This window comes from Cupressus sempervirens, chromosome 4, assembly GCF_028749045.1.
Source record: "Cupressus sempervirens isolate cs-2001-9-10 chromosome 4, ASM2874904v1, whole genome shotgun sequence".
NCBI lineage: Eukaryota > Viridiplantae > Streptophyta > Pinopsida > Cupressales > Cupressaceae > Cupressus > Cupressus sempervirens.
In genome coordinates this window covers 856,446,624-856,462,306 of record NC_143121.1, presented here as the reverse complement: position 1 = coordinate 856,462,306, position 15,683 = coordinate 856,446,624, and the positions used below count along the sequence as shown (strand labels likewise).

At 33.2% G+C, this 15,683-nt stretch overlaps 1 pseudogene across 1 annotated transcript; it reads left to right on the top strand.

Annotated features, from left to right (window-relative positions):
• Window positions 1-3,256: 3,256 nt before the first annotated feature.
• Window positions 3,257-4,521, top strand: LOC149564096 (xyloglucan endotransglucosylase protein 1-like; annotated as a pseudogene). The gene is made up of 4 exons (XR_016364159.1): window positions 3,257-3,472; window positions 3,507-3,609; window positions 3,715-3,908; window positions 3,994-4,521. The product of XR_016364159.1 is annotated as a xyloglucan endotransglucosylase protein 1-like (transcript).
• The last annotated feature ends 11,162 nt before the right edge of the window (window positions 4,522-15,683 follow it).

The following is a 15,683-nucleotide window of genomic DNA, read 5'->3' as shown; positions in this document are numbered from 1 at the left end:
AGTCATATAAAGAATAACACAATCATTTTTTGTTAGAAAAAAGAGTGATCACATTTAGGGTTGGTAATAGGCTCGTTTAACTACCCAAAGGGTTGGGTTGATGTTTTCCCTCCATTTCTTTGTTGGTTTAGACATTTTTTCAACATCTAAGATCAATTCTCATCCTTGACTTCACACTTGTGCAAATGGTGAAGTGAGTGTCTCTAGAATTAGCACCATAATCTTACACATTTTCTTACCTTTCTAACCATATTTAAAAAAAAAAATTGGACAAGATTAGCATTGTGAAGTTGGTTTTTCTATATCAGTGTCTTGGTAGTCCTTTCAGAAAGATGTCTTCCATTTTTTTAATAAATTTTGACCTACTTAACCAAATGGAAAATAAATTACCTATTATTATTCTACATTTCAATCTATACACTTTTTTTTAAAAGTCTTGATTTTAGATTTTTTTTATGCAAGTTATGTCCAGTGCATGAAGAGGTACCATACTTTCAAGATGGAGTCACTTCAAAAAATCATAGAAAAATAGTACTCATCAAAAAATTATGAAAAAAATACACAACTTCTAGAATAATGTGGAAATCATGAAGTGTGACTTCTTTGGCACTCCTTAGAATTTGAAAGTAAGAATGTAGAATAATGTGCCAACTACCTTTTTATTGTGAAACACTATCACAAGATGATTCATGCCAACCTAGCCATTAGATGAGGAAGAATAATTTAATATAGGATCAAACCAGTTAAAAGATAACTTCATTAGGAAACATCAAATCAAGGTATGAAGCTAGACATAGGATCTCCATGCTGTATAGAACACACCATAAGGATCTCATAAGATAATGGGCCAGCTGGAATGATTTCTACCCAGAACACTGAAATTGGCAAACAAGAACAAGAACAAAAAGGAAATATTTTTGGGTAATGTAGCATTGCTAACTACCCAAGAATTCTCATGCATCACCTTTAGCATATTTTTTTTGGGTTGTCCTCTAGCTAGCCACTAAGCACAAGTAACTTCATATCCATGTCATATAAGTAGACTCTTTAATCTTTATGGTGACCACCACCCTAACCAAAATGTATTACACTTGAATTTCATCTCAAGCCCACCAAAACAAATTACCAAATCCTAATTCAACCTTTACCAAGCTATGCATTCACTAGTTTGAACTACACATCGATACAACAAAGAACATCTAGCCTTTTGAACTTTCTTCTAATGAACATGAATAACTTCAAGAAATTTGATCACAACAAATAATGTATGAACAATTCATCACAATCCATTTATAGTACATCATTTCCACATCATCACCTAACTTTACATCGTAAAAGATCTACTAGAGTCAACCTAAAGACTTCATGTTGAGGATCAAACATAAACTTTTCCAAGTGTTCTTACATTTTTTCTTGAACATAATTTACTTGACCCAAACAAGGTCTTCCTAAAAACCCAATCAAACATGATTGTGACATTGATTACATAACTGGTTATGGATCATAAATCATGAATTACAACATCTAGATTATCATAGATATGATAGAACAATCAAATCATTTACCGTCTCTCATTAAGTGTTCAACCTAGTTGCCCTATCACACTTAAATCCATAATGACTTTTGACCAACATGATTTTACTTTGCACGATGGTAGATAATGCATCATGAGATATACCTTAGTTATCCATAGCCCGCATACACCTTGTTTCCAACTACACAACCACAATGTAATCTTATTTCCACTCTAAACAAACTAGAATAATTCTCTTAGTAAACAATCAACCTACAACCTTTAAGTGGACATCAATGACAACAAAATAATTGATAAATTGAACACCAAACATACCCTGCAAATAACACAATCTATTTAAGTTACGGCAACATAGTTTGCATGATATATTTGATCAACTATTTGATGCATGCAAGATAAAAAAAATAAATCAAAGAAAAATCTTTAGGAAAGATATCATAACTTGATGTGATTCCAATAGCTTAGGAATGATCTGAAACATAGTAATACAACATTGTGATAGATGTAAGTAGTATCTTTTGGATAATTATATACTTGTAAGAAAACTACTAAATGGATCTAGTATTATTTTATTTTAAAAAATATATGTTGTACAATAAACCTATTGTATGATGTATCTTTATTACAAAACTTCAAGGGTGCCTAACTCAACATCTAATTCCAATATTTTATTGCTCCATTTTCTTTGGCACATTATGGTGTATTCTTCATATGATTGAAAATGAATGTTCCCTAAAGTTCTTTAGTTTTACACTACTTCACAAAGTATATTTGTTGGATACTAGTAACATTTAATGGGCATTTTAAAACCTTGCAACATTGATCCCATATGTAATAAACATCACTAATGTTCACGTGATGCAATTATTTGTCAATTCCACTTATGCCCATTAGGTTGAATATCTAAATTAGCTAATGGAATGTGTATATGTATTTTGAGTAAGAGGATTAATTAGTTCTATGAAATTAAAAGCCTTTTTTTCAAATGACAATAGTAGTCGAGATGACATTTTGTCCTTTACAATTGAATTGTTGGTTATTCGACAAATATTACATTTGAGGGTACACTTATTGAAATATTTAAATAAAGTAAGCCACCAATATTTAGTATGTAAAGACTTTCTTGGAGTGTCATAAAAAATATGTGTACAAAAGATGTCTATAAGATTTTCTTTTTCACGTCATATTATTAGACTTTATGGAAATTAAGTTTTCCTTTAACTATACATATATATGATCATTGATAGTGAGATTGCTAGTTGCTCTTGCTTCCATTGCATAAGTTGCATGTTGCATAATTGGTTGCTAATTTTTTTCCCACATGGATAAGTACGGACACGATGACAACGTGGAAAAAACCCGCCCCCAATGTTTTGAAATATGGTGTAATAAACGTTTTGGGTTCCCTGCACGCTTCATTTGATTACGTCTGCTGGTCAACATCCAAGCCAACTATTTTGACGACAACTGTTTTAAAATGAACACAGCTAAGCCTGCCGTATGACAAGAAACACTCTCCCTCCTCTTCTGGCTGTAATTCCGCCTGCAACAAAACCTAACTACCCTTTAGTATCTAAATACAAAGCGCGCTCCAACTCATCCAGTAGGTCAACAACTCTGAAAATTTCTGGCCACTTTCCATTCCCTACCTGACGACGCTCACTCTAGTAGTGCCTATATATATACATAAATACCCTTCACTCTCCTCATCAGCCATCACCGTCCGGGACTTGAATCACACTATTACAACTGCTACTCTTGTCCCTGCAAGTTTCCAATGGATCTGTTTCCATCTTTCCTCCTGCTAACCCTTCTTCTCTCCTCCTCCCACCTTGTTTCTGCTGATTTCTACAGCGGCTTCGAAATCACATGGGAAAACGACCGTGCTAAGGTACTCGACAATGGCCAACACTTGCAGCTCACTCTCGATCAGTCCTCTGGTATTTTTCATTCATCTCTTTTGCTTACTGCTTGGATCAGGGTTCCAATCGAAGAATGAATATCTCTTTGGCAAAATTGATATGCAAATCAAGCTCGTTCCTCGTAACGCAGCCGGAACTGTGACCGCATACTATGTAAGTTTCTCTCCCTCCAATTCATTCTATATTCGGAGTAGTCGGTATGTGTATTGTTGTGGGAATTTGAGCATGGCCTAACAAAATGTTAATGTTCTGCCACAGCTGTCTTCGCAAGGGACCACAGACGATGAGATAGACTTCGAGTTCCTTGGAAATCTGTCCGGGAATCCGTCCGTAATGCACACCAATGTGTTCTCTCAGGGCAAAGGAAACCACGAGGAGGAATTCTCCCTCTGGTTCGACCCCACCGCAGAATTCCACACTTACTCCCTCCTCTGAAATCTCAAACAGATCATGTGAGTTGATATTAGATGCCCTCTTTGGCCTGGCCCTCCTGCTTTTTTAACATCCTTAATAATGCGTATTTCTGATATTGTGCAGGTTTTCCGTGGATGGAACGCCGGTGAGAGTGTTCAAGAACAGCGAGGATTTGAGCGTTGCATATCCGAAGAATCAGGCGATGAGAATATATTCGAGCCTCTGGAACGCCGACGAGTGGGCCACCGGGGGCGGTGCAGTGAAGATCGACTGGAGCAAATCCCCATTTGTGGCGTCTTATGCAAACTTCAAACCGGAGACATGCTTTGCCTCCTCTGATTGCTCTGTGAATTCATGGTACACTGCAGAGGCGTTGGAGTCGAGCGAGCAGCAGAAACTGGAATGGGTGAGGAAGAATTACATGATTTACAATTACTGTACAGACAGCAAGAGTTTTCCACAGGGATTCCCCGCTGAATGCACTCGCTAGAGTTTCAACTGAGTTAAAAGGATCAACCTCCACCTAGTTTCACCGATTTCTTTTATCCCTTCATTCTTTTTGTAGCGATTTTCAAGCCCAAGTGGCCATACTTGTAACGATTGAAATCTTACCCAAGCAATTAGATATTTTAGAAAGTCTTTTTGTTCTTCTACCGGCATCGAAAGAGTTTTAATTTATTCATTTCCACTCTGGACTGCCACAGAAGAAATTCTTATACCGGATGATGCATAATATAATTCCGGAATGTGTGTTCTTACAATGGCAATTAGATGTTAGAAAAATAATATCTTTCCTTCCTTGTAATACAAGTTAGAAATGTAGAGCTTCAACAAACTTGAGTACATGGAATCTTACACAGAAAAATGATCACTTTACTTGGGATACATGTCACAAATGTACCTCTTCAACAAACTAATCGGATGGCAGCGATAAGGAGAGATTTGTTTACCCGTATAATAACTCAATAAAATGCTTCACTGATCCAACCACTTCGCAATATCAAGAGAGTCCTTGTTAAACCGTATCGGAAAACTTCAGACCTATTCATAAGCTTAAAGGCGATATTCTAAGAGCTGATCCAAGACGATACGGGTTCAATACTCTCCAGAGTTGCATCCTCTTCGCTCCTATACTTCAGAATTCAACTGTGATGTCAGTCTACGAAAATAAATGATGAGGTACTTTACAGAACTATTTCTTAAAGAATGCTATCAAAGCATCCATACAAATAGTTTGGAGTTCATTATCTTACGTAAAGTATAATTCATGTGTCAGTAAATAATATTTAAAATTATGACATTTTATTTTTATTTTTAATAATTTGTTTCTATTTGTAATCTTTTTATTTTGTGAAGTCAAATGTCAAATCTTAGGTTCAATTATGACTCATATATTTTATAAAGAAATTGTCCAAATGTTCAAAACAATCAAATAGATGCATAATGAATACAATTGTGCAAGCGCGTGATCAATCAAATTTGATAGAAATTTGCATTACCAAGAAATTAGTTCTCACAAAAACAAGGGAGACATTAAATTGGAAGTCTTGTAAATATCACAATGAATCAGCATTGCAACCTCACCACAAGAGCCCAATTCAAGATATTGTATGCTGATCCAAGATCATGAAATGTTGCCCCCACTGGCTAAAACATTTTCTATACTGTCTCCAACATGAAAAAATTGTCAATAGTTCCTAATATACTTACGAAAATAGGCAACATAATTGATAGTCGTCCTCATCATTATCATACTAATATTCTTAGTTATACTTTCTATGACACTTAACTTATCAAATTGTTGTGACTAAATAAATGTTTGCACTATTGTAGAATTAATACATAATAATTCATTAATTAAATTATACAGCTAAACAGGGATGTGCAAATTATGTTAGATAGGACCAATTTCTTGATGCACACCATTTTCTTGCATCTAATAAATGCCATCAAATGATAGATTGTAGACAGATTAAAGTGTGCTCGTTATTTATTTCTGCTTCATCAATATTTTTAGATCTATACTTGAATTTAATATGCATGTTATATAGAAATATGCATTGATCATGTGTTAAAATTTTGATAACAAAATTTACTTGTAGAAAACGGGAAAGGAGGTATAAATGCATTGAATCCAATGTATAAGAGACTCCACAAATAAATGGTGACCTTGATTGTATGTATCATGGAAGTAGATGATGAGTTATGTTATACACTTGGACCTTACAAATTGGTATTAAAACCTCCATTTAAACACATCATGGAGTTTGTTATTGTAAATAAACTATAACTTGCATGACATATAATCTGCACCCAACTCTCATTTTAATTAATTTCATTTCACGAGGCCAAGATCATAGGCATCTAGTGTCCAATTGTGATAAATACATTTTATAAAGATACTAGCCAAGTGCTCAAATAAAGTAATAGATGCACACTATAATGAATACAACCATGCCAATACACGATGAATTAGTCTTTATGGGAACACAAGTTAGCAATAAATTATCTTCATGAAAATAAGGGAGGTACTGCATATGAAGTATTGTAAACATCATGATTGATCACCTTTGCAATCACACATGGTTGAAGTGGGAGACACAAATTCAGTTGGTGTGAGAAAAATCTGCATATGATATAATAAAGGAAATTTTTAATATTTTTTTTATGAGTTATTGTTAAAGGATTTGTTTGTAATTACTAAGGCATTCTTAAGATAACTCAATCCATTACAGCTACTGAGAAACTTTTCAACATGATTCTCAACAAATATAATACCTATATGTAATTATGAGTTATTTCCTTGTAATGTATGGTTGGATACTCCTTAACTAGATTTTTTCTATGATTATGGTAGAAATCATATATTCTAATGAACGTTTCCCCTCTATTACCTTATTTATTTTAGAGAGTACAAGGATAAACATAATCTAACATTCATGATGATATAATCAATATACCTACCTTTACAATCTAGAAGAGATTCATAGTTTATGTCTCCCGTCTATATTGTACAAATTAAACTCCATAGAGTCAAAGGAAACATACTAAGAAATCAATTAATACAATTATTTTTAAGAATTTATGTCAATGCAGTAAAGTTGAGGTTTATAATACTGACTCTCATTGTCAAAGAAAAATCTTGTAGAAGACAAATGACAAGTTGACCCTATATGTAATTTATGTGATGTTATAGTCACATTAGATAGTGATTAAATTAATGACTCACAGCTCTTGAAGAATGAAATAAGGACAATTAATAAGATGAAGAGGTGTTGTGATATCAAATTAAGAACCTTGTTATAGAACAAAGTGTCTAATTGTTGACTTTTCCAACCCATATTTTTCACCCCCTTCTAAGATAACATAATACTTGATGTAGCTCCTATGGATGGCTCTACCATACTTCTCTTTAAAATTCCTTCAGATTTCTACTCTACAAAATCTTGAAGAAGTCTTCAAACTAGACTACTAAATGCCTCTCGTGTATCTCCTCTATTCCAAATTTTATGCCTACAAAAGAGGTGTTGGATTGCATTTCCTATTTCGAGTAGTTGGCACCCATTTGTAGGTCTAATCACTTGTGGAAATATATCATAGTGCCAAACTTCTAGATTTATTAGCACTAGAAATCACATCTTTTTGGTAAACTTAGATATTTTCCTTTTTCTCACACCTTATTTATTCTTTACTATAAATCAGCTAAAAATAAGGATGCTTTTCTATCAATAGTTCTCTAGAAAAGGGGTTCTCATTCTTTATTTTAATTCAAATGAAGATAGAGATGACTCTAGTGGGAATGTTTAAGAAATCTACTTTTAAATATGATGCATGAGCTTCTATGAAAATGGTTTCTTTTTGCATTTCCCTTTTGAAATTTTTGTACTGAGTTAGTTTTTTAGAGGTTGTGGTTTGCATGGATTTAATTATTTATTGATTTTCCCCTATTACCAAAAACCTTTTTTCTTAGCTATAATGCAATAATTTCCACCTTTATATTGGTAAGTATGTATTGCATTGGCGTTGTTCCATCCTACCCATAAACTAAATGGATCTAGTATTATGTTATTAAAAATTATAAGTTGTAAAATAAGCCTAGTTTATGATGTATCTTCATTATAAACCTTTGAGGTTGCATCACTCAACATCCAATTTGAAGATTTTCTTGCTCCATTTTCTATGGGATGTTATCATGTATTCTTGATATAATTGAAAATGAATATTTCCTAAAGTTCTTTAATTTTCAGCAAGATCAAAAAGTAGTTTTGTTGGTCACTAGTAACATTTACTTGGCATCTATAAACTTTGCAATGTTGATCTCATATTTGATAAATGTCACCAATGTTCATGTGGTACAATTATTGACCAGTTCCACTTCTACCCACTTGGTTGAATGTTTAATATTACTTAATGAAATGCCTATATGTATTTTCAGTAGAAGGATTAATTGGTACTATGAAATTAAAGGCCAAATTTTTAAATAGTAATACTATTCAAAATGACATTTCATCCTTTACAATTAAAATGCTAGTTATTTGACAAATGTCGCGTTTGAGAGTAAACATTTTAGAACATTTAAATAAAGTAGGCCACCAAGTTTCATACATAGTAAATAATTCCTTCTAGTGCCATCATCAAAATTTTGGAGAATCCCCTTAAGGTCATCAATTTATAAGTAAGAGATGTTTAAGTCTAAGGATTTGATCTAAATATCTCCTTCAGATCAATTGATGAGATTGATGGGCTTTCCAATGAATGATTCTATTGTCAAAAACCTTTTTTCTTAGGTATAATGCAATAATTTCCACCTTTATATTGGTAAGTAAGTATTGTATTGGTGTTGTTCCATCGTACCCATAAACTGAATGGATCTAGTTTTACTTTATTAAAATTTATATGTTGTACAATGCTTATTGTACAACATATATATTTTAATAAATCATTATTATTATTATTTTTTAAATATCTCCTACTTATGAAGATGTGAGAGCTTATGATTGTCACTAAAAGTTAAAAAACAACAATTTTTTGTGACCTTGGTAATTGTCATTTTTATCTTTTTACATTGATCAAATTAATAATATAATATAATTTATGTAGTAATGTTTTATGAAAATTGATCAAATCCTTTTATGAAGTTTCCTATATAATATAATAATATATAATCATTGTGTATTCTCTTTTTAGTCACTCAATGATATAATATTTTATTATCTAACTATTATCGGGCAAGCCTAAGTTAGCTATTGGCATTCAAACCCAAAATACTCATAAACGAGCAGCTTCGTTAACTGCTTGATTGTTAGGAATGTGAAGTCCAATGATCACACAGACTTCGACTTCTCATGACTCTTCACTTGAAGGCTATTTATAAATGTATAAATGAATGTCTGCAGTCATAAATTTGTCTTCTAAGTCTGCATCCATCAAGTACTATTTCAACTGCTATCCTTCGTTGACCATTTTAGCCCGATCGCCACCCCATGTGATATCAAAATCGGCGTATAAATCTGCAGAAACAATATGGTGGGAGAATGATGCAGAGACCATAAGTATGAGGAAATACACGAGGATGGTCATCGATAATGGAGATAGAAGTAGGAAAATCGAATTTGAGTAAGATGCGATGAAGGTTAAAGTGTGTTGTGAGTTGAAAGCTCTGAATCGCTTGAATGTATATATAGTATGAATGGTTGTACCTTCCCAGGGTTTTATTTGGTTACGTGCAAAGTTTGGCTTTAATTTTCAGCGATACCAATCTCGAATGGAATGTTATCTGGGGGCGGCTCTAGTTTAATTTCCCTGAAGATTTTTATCCTCGTCATCTTATCAGCGCCTTGCTATCAGAGCTAATTAGATACCATGCATGATCATAGCTGCAAGAGAAAAGTGCTTTCTAGCTGTAATTCTGCTTCATATAAATTCCAGGTTGTTAAACATGCGCAAACTCCATGGCACGTCGTCGTCTCATGATTGAGCCTTGTCACGTCAATTGATAACAAGTTGCAACGGGGTCGGTCAAAGGTCTATTTTGAAGTGCACATTCCATTTCGGCAAGGAAATAGAAGTGGCTTGGATCTTTCCTCATACCGATTTCTTCATACATCGATTTTTCTATTTATTAGACAAATTAAAATTGATTATATTATGATTTTTAATTTATTTAATAAATGTAAAAATATTTTGTCATATAGTGTTAACCATGTTTAAATTTTATGTTACTTTGATAGTAATAATGGACAATGTTAAAATTGGCTATCAAATTTTAATTACAGCAGTGGACCTTATAAGAGTCCTACTATGCTAAATACCTTATGTAATGATGAAATTTAATATTAATTATTTATGCTTTCAAATGAGTATTATTAAAATTAAGTTTTTAAATTTTAATAATTATATTATAGTTATAACAAACTAAAAAAATTAGACATAGGTCATATTTAGGACTTTTGTAATGTTTATTTAATTTTAATCTATAATGTGGTTCTAAATACCAAACTTCTTAGTTTATCAAAAAAGATAAATTAAAAATTAAAAATTAAATAAAAATTCATCATAATAATAATTACGAAAATAGAACATGTGTACATCGAGGTTGTTTATGAAGAAATAGAACCTTTATGACATTTTCATTCCATCAACTTTTATATGGTCATTGTTTCATTCACAAAATTGTTTTACCTATCCAAAAGGGAGCATTGGAACCTTGTGGTAAACCTCTATAATTAAGAGCCAAAAATTGAGGGGTATCTATCCTAGTACATTTCTAGGGGCGAGATCTTGGCCTCATCCCTTATGATGTCAGAACCTTGTATAGAGTAAGACTTGATCCTTGATGACCCCTTTAAGAACCTTTCAACTTCACTACTAGAAAAAGGGACCATTAGCATACCCTTATCTTTGACTCTGTGTTTTTTTTCAATTTTGCTTTGTATGGGTTACATTAAAATTAAGTGCATGCTATTAATGGCCATGTTCCTCAATTGATTTCTCATATTGAAACCTCTACCTAAAACCTATAATTCTACATTTCAAAAGTCCTCTAAACATGCTACTTGTAATGATGAATCAAATCCGGATTATAAAATATTCTCTAGCTTATTGAAGTAATTGAGCCAATCTACCTTTGGTAGGTGCCTAGAGATAATTTTATAATTTTCCATAGTAATTCACTCCATCATGATTGATGATAAAATGGGGGAAGGTTTATTTTGGCTTTTTTTCAAAAAAAAATCTTTTTTGCAAAAAAAAATACATTCTTACAATTATGTAACTATCTACTTGTTTTTGATGTATTAGATACTAGCCAAAAGAAGGGGTGTTCGCCCGTAGTACAGAAGGTTGGAGAACAACTAGTAGTTACCCCCTAATATCTAACCAATACTTTTTCTAGACATAAAAAATATCTTAACGATTAACAACATAACAAGGCACTTCTTAATAACTATCTACCTATTGTTTTACTATTTTTCTATTATCTATTTAAAGACATCACATTTGGATCACTAATATATCAAATTCCCACAATTGTAACTTTGTATGAATGAGGTTAAGTTACCTACCTAGGGCATGATAGCCAAGGAAAATTATCATACCAAGGTCTAGAAAGAAAGTAATTTATTAAACATAATTAATTTCTTAAAGGGTTTTAACACTCCAAGTTAGAGTAGATTGCAAATATAATTTATGGATTTCTTGTCTATATTGAATGAGTTGCATGATTTTTTCATATCTCATGAGTACCACTAGGGTAACAATGTGGAAAATTATCTTGCCAACTTGGGTCTAATTTCTAATCATTTTTTGAAGTGGAGATCATTGGACCAAATTCCCATGGATATGTGATGACTTCTTATAAGTGATGCCAATACATGGTCAAATATTTCTTAAATATCACTCTTTGCCTCATTACTTATGGAAGCATGGTGCAAAGAACATACATTTATTGTAGAGAAGAAGTTTTTTCAGTTGTTGGTGGTTATTTCTAACTAGTTTGGGATCACATACATTTCTATTTTTAGTGACATGAGGAGATAGGAATAGATTGGAGTCCATTATATTTGATGAATGGTAGAATCTAGAAACAATATGGAGTGCTCTATTTGTTGGTGGTTTAACCCCTTATACAAAATCCCTTCATGGTGCAAATGCATTGGTTATATAGGATTTTGTTGAGGGTTGGGAGAATGATGTTTTTCATGCTTATGATTTGGAAATGGTGATTAACAAGGAGCTTTTCATAACAATCTCTAATATTGAGAGTGGTGGTACTAAGTTCTATAGAGACAACAAATCAATGGCTAAGCCAGTGAACTTTTTCTTCCTTCCTATTGAATGGGAGAAGGCCACTAAGATATTCTATTTTTCTCTATCATTACAACATGTATATGTAAGGATTGTCTCACTAGAGTCATGTCCACATCTTGCATAGTTATACAAGTATGTTTTTCCTAGATAAATAGCCTTGGATAACCATGTAGATGTGGTACATTGAGATGATACTTCTAGGTAGGAATCCTATTATTTACTCATGGATGAACCCTTTCCTCACTCAGTTCTTCTTTGTTCCTCAATGTGTACCTCTATACCTGTTTCGTCATACAACATGTTCTTTCTAAGAAACTTCTAATATTGTGAGTTACCAAATATGTGGCCTTTTTGGGACATTTGTCTCTCATTTTATGCAATCTCTTCCTATATCTTCCTCCATCTCAAGAGGGGGTGGAATAACTTCCTCTTCTTGTGGAGTAGATTCTTTGATAGAAGCTCGATCTTTTGGCATAGGTTGGGAATCATCACTCATAGGCTCATCTAGTACTTGTTCATTTTCCCTTATTTCCCCTTCTTCTATGGTATCTTTCCCTTTCCATTCCTGAGGAATCTCCCATTTTCCACCTTCTTTGTGTAGACACCTAAACCATCCTTTACACTGTAATATTAATTTATTTATTTTTTTGCCCTTAACATAATAGTTAATTTTAATAATGAACTATATCATTAAATTCCTCTACTTATTTAATTAAATAATTTCACTTCACTTTTTTATTTAAATTTTATTTAAACACTATCCTTTTAATAATATATTAAATTTATTTTAATATATATTGTTTCCTTCATCTCCTTTTTAATTTTTAATTTATTTATATAATTCTCCCTACTTGACTTACATTCTTATAAATTCATCCATCTATAATACTAGCTCCCTTCATACTCCTCCCTTAATCCATTGTACTACCTCCCTCCATCTGTACTTGTACTACATCCCTCCATAATCCTCCCTCTATTTGTTGTACTACCTCCCTTCGTACTCCTCACTCCATCCTCTATACTACCACCCTCCATACTCCATCCATCCACTATATTACCTCCCTTTGTACTTCGTCCATCCACCGTATTAACTCCCTCCACACTTCTTCATCCATCTACTATACTACCGCCATCTGTACTACATTCCATTAACATTGATTGGCATGTTGTGGACTAGTATAGGTATGATGGAAGTGTCACCTAACATCATGGAAATTGGCATAGTGGAAATGTCATCAGGCATATGCCAACATTGATTGGTATGGGTATTGTGGCAGTGTCAACTGGGTTGGAGTGCAATGCATCCATTGAAGGCATTGTATCTGTGTTGATACATGACCATCCTCATGGAAGTAGTAAGATCTATTTGAGTAATGGAATTTCACAAGAGGTTGGTGTACATAACTTCTTGAAAGCTTTGGATTGGGACATCAATGTGTTTAATGATTGGCTCCCTTGGGATACTAGTAGTTTTGGATATAGAAATGCTTAAATCAGATTGGCATAGCGGAGCCCAAGTGGTGGTCTACTCATGTCAATTGAATTCAATTATACATATGCGATCCTGAAGAAGTGTGGAGTTTTTAATAGATATAGAAATCTATGTCATGGAGTTTTCAATAGATATAGAAATTTGTGTCTTTACATGGTATGGGATCCTAGAATTATAGATTTCTTGAGGACAAGCAATATTTGGGTGGCGAGGATTTGTAGTGTCCCCAATTTTTAATAAAATATTTTAATTAGGTTAACTAATTGAATGGTCCTAAAAACTAAATAATATCAGAAGGACTTATTTAGTTAATTGATTTAATTAATAAAGGGGATAAAATCATATTAATTGACCATAGGTGCTTTTTGTATCAGCACTCTTTTGTAAACCCTTGAGACTTTTCTCCAAAGGGGTAGTTATGTGCAACATACATAGGTAGAACTTGTTAGTATGAGATTTGGATTATTTTCTCTATACTATGAATTCTAGTTGGAATTCTCTTTTATTTTTCATTTTGGAAGTGGAAGATCTTCCCTACTTGGCTTTGCAATTTCAAACCCTCACCCTATTTTTTCATCTACAATACTTTGCTCAAATCTAGCAAATCAGAGCACCATCTTTGTATGTGAGTATTAATTATAGGTTATATGTATTCAATATCTAATCATGCTTGACATTTATTTGATAGATTTGGTGTTCTAATATTATTTTCATGTAATTTTGTACTCTCTTTCCAATCTCTATGCAACACCTTCCATTTTGTGTGTTGTACTATCTCCCTCCAAACTCCTCCCTCCATTTGTTGTAGTACCTCCTCCATCCATTTTTCAACCTCTCTTCATACTCCTCCCTCCATCTGCCATACTACCTCACTCTGTACTCCTTCCTCCATCTACCATACTACCTCCCTCTGTACTTCCTCCATCCATGATATTACCTCGCTCCATACTCCTCCCTCCATCTATCATACTACCTCCATTTGTACTCCTCCATCCATGCACTGCACTACCTCCGTCCATCCTCATCCCTTCATATTCCTTCATCTATCCACTACATGCCAACATTTTGGTATGCCAACTTCCCAATTGGACATGAACATTATAGAAACCAACTTATCCTATTAAGCACAAGGATGTCTTAGTCTTTTCAAACCAAATTTTAGGAACAAGGTTATTAATTTTGCCACCTATAATCACCCAAGAATGATCTAGTAAACTATGAGGCCCATTTCTACATTTTTAAATTCTTAAATGCTAGACTAAATCTCTTTTATCTATCATCTTTGATCAAATATTGATTTAATTAAAAACACTTTATATTTGACCTCCTTATCCTAAGTTCTTATTTAATTAAAAGAATCATGTCCTCTTTTAATTAAATAAAGTTCCCAAAGTCCCTCTTATCCTAAATGTGTACATGAGAAGGATTATTCTCATTTAAGAAAATGAAAATAAAATGATTTTTTCGATACATTTGAGGGCACACTTTTCAAGGTAGATGGAATCTCCTTTCTCCTCCACACATCTTTTACGTTGTAAACACTACTATTGATTTTTCATCTTGGAGATTCTTGTGCTCAAAGTCAACTTGAGATTGATTCTCCACCATTGGATTGTAGCTTAGTCCCTACCATCCATTTATCTTTAAAAGAGGCTCTCTCTCTCTCTCTCTCTCTCTCTCTCTCTCATATCTCATACTTGCACTCTAATGTTATGTTGTCATTTTTCTTACTCACTCTCTTGAGCACATTTGAACTCATCTTACTTTACTTGCATTTTAGCTTACTCTTACTCTTAGCTTAGATTACCTTTACATACTAGAAAATCTCACCTAGTCCAAATTGGGGTTTTGTAACTATTTCATGCTTATTAGCTTAATCTTGGACTTGTGTATCTTAGCTTAAATCTTGCATTGCACTTAGCTTTATCTTGCATCTTGCATTGTGTACTTGTGATTCTTGGATGTTAGCACTCTTGCTTTGACTACTTTGAATATTTTGTTCTATGGGGCACCT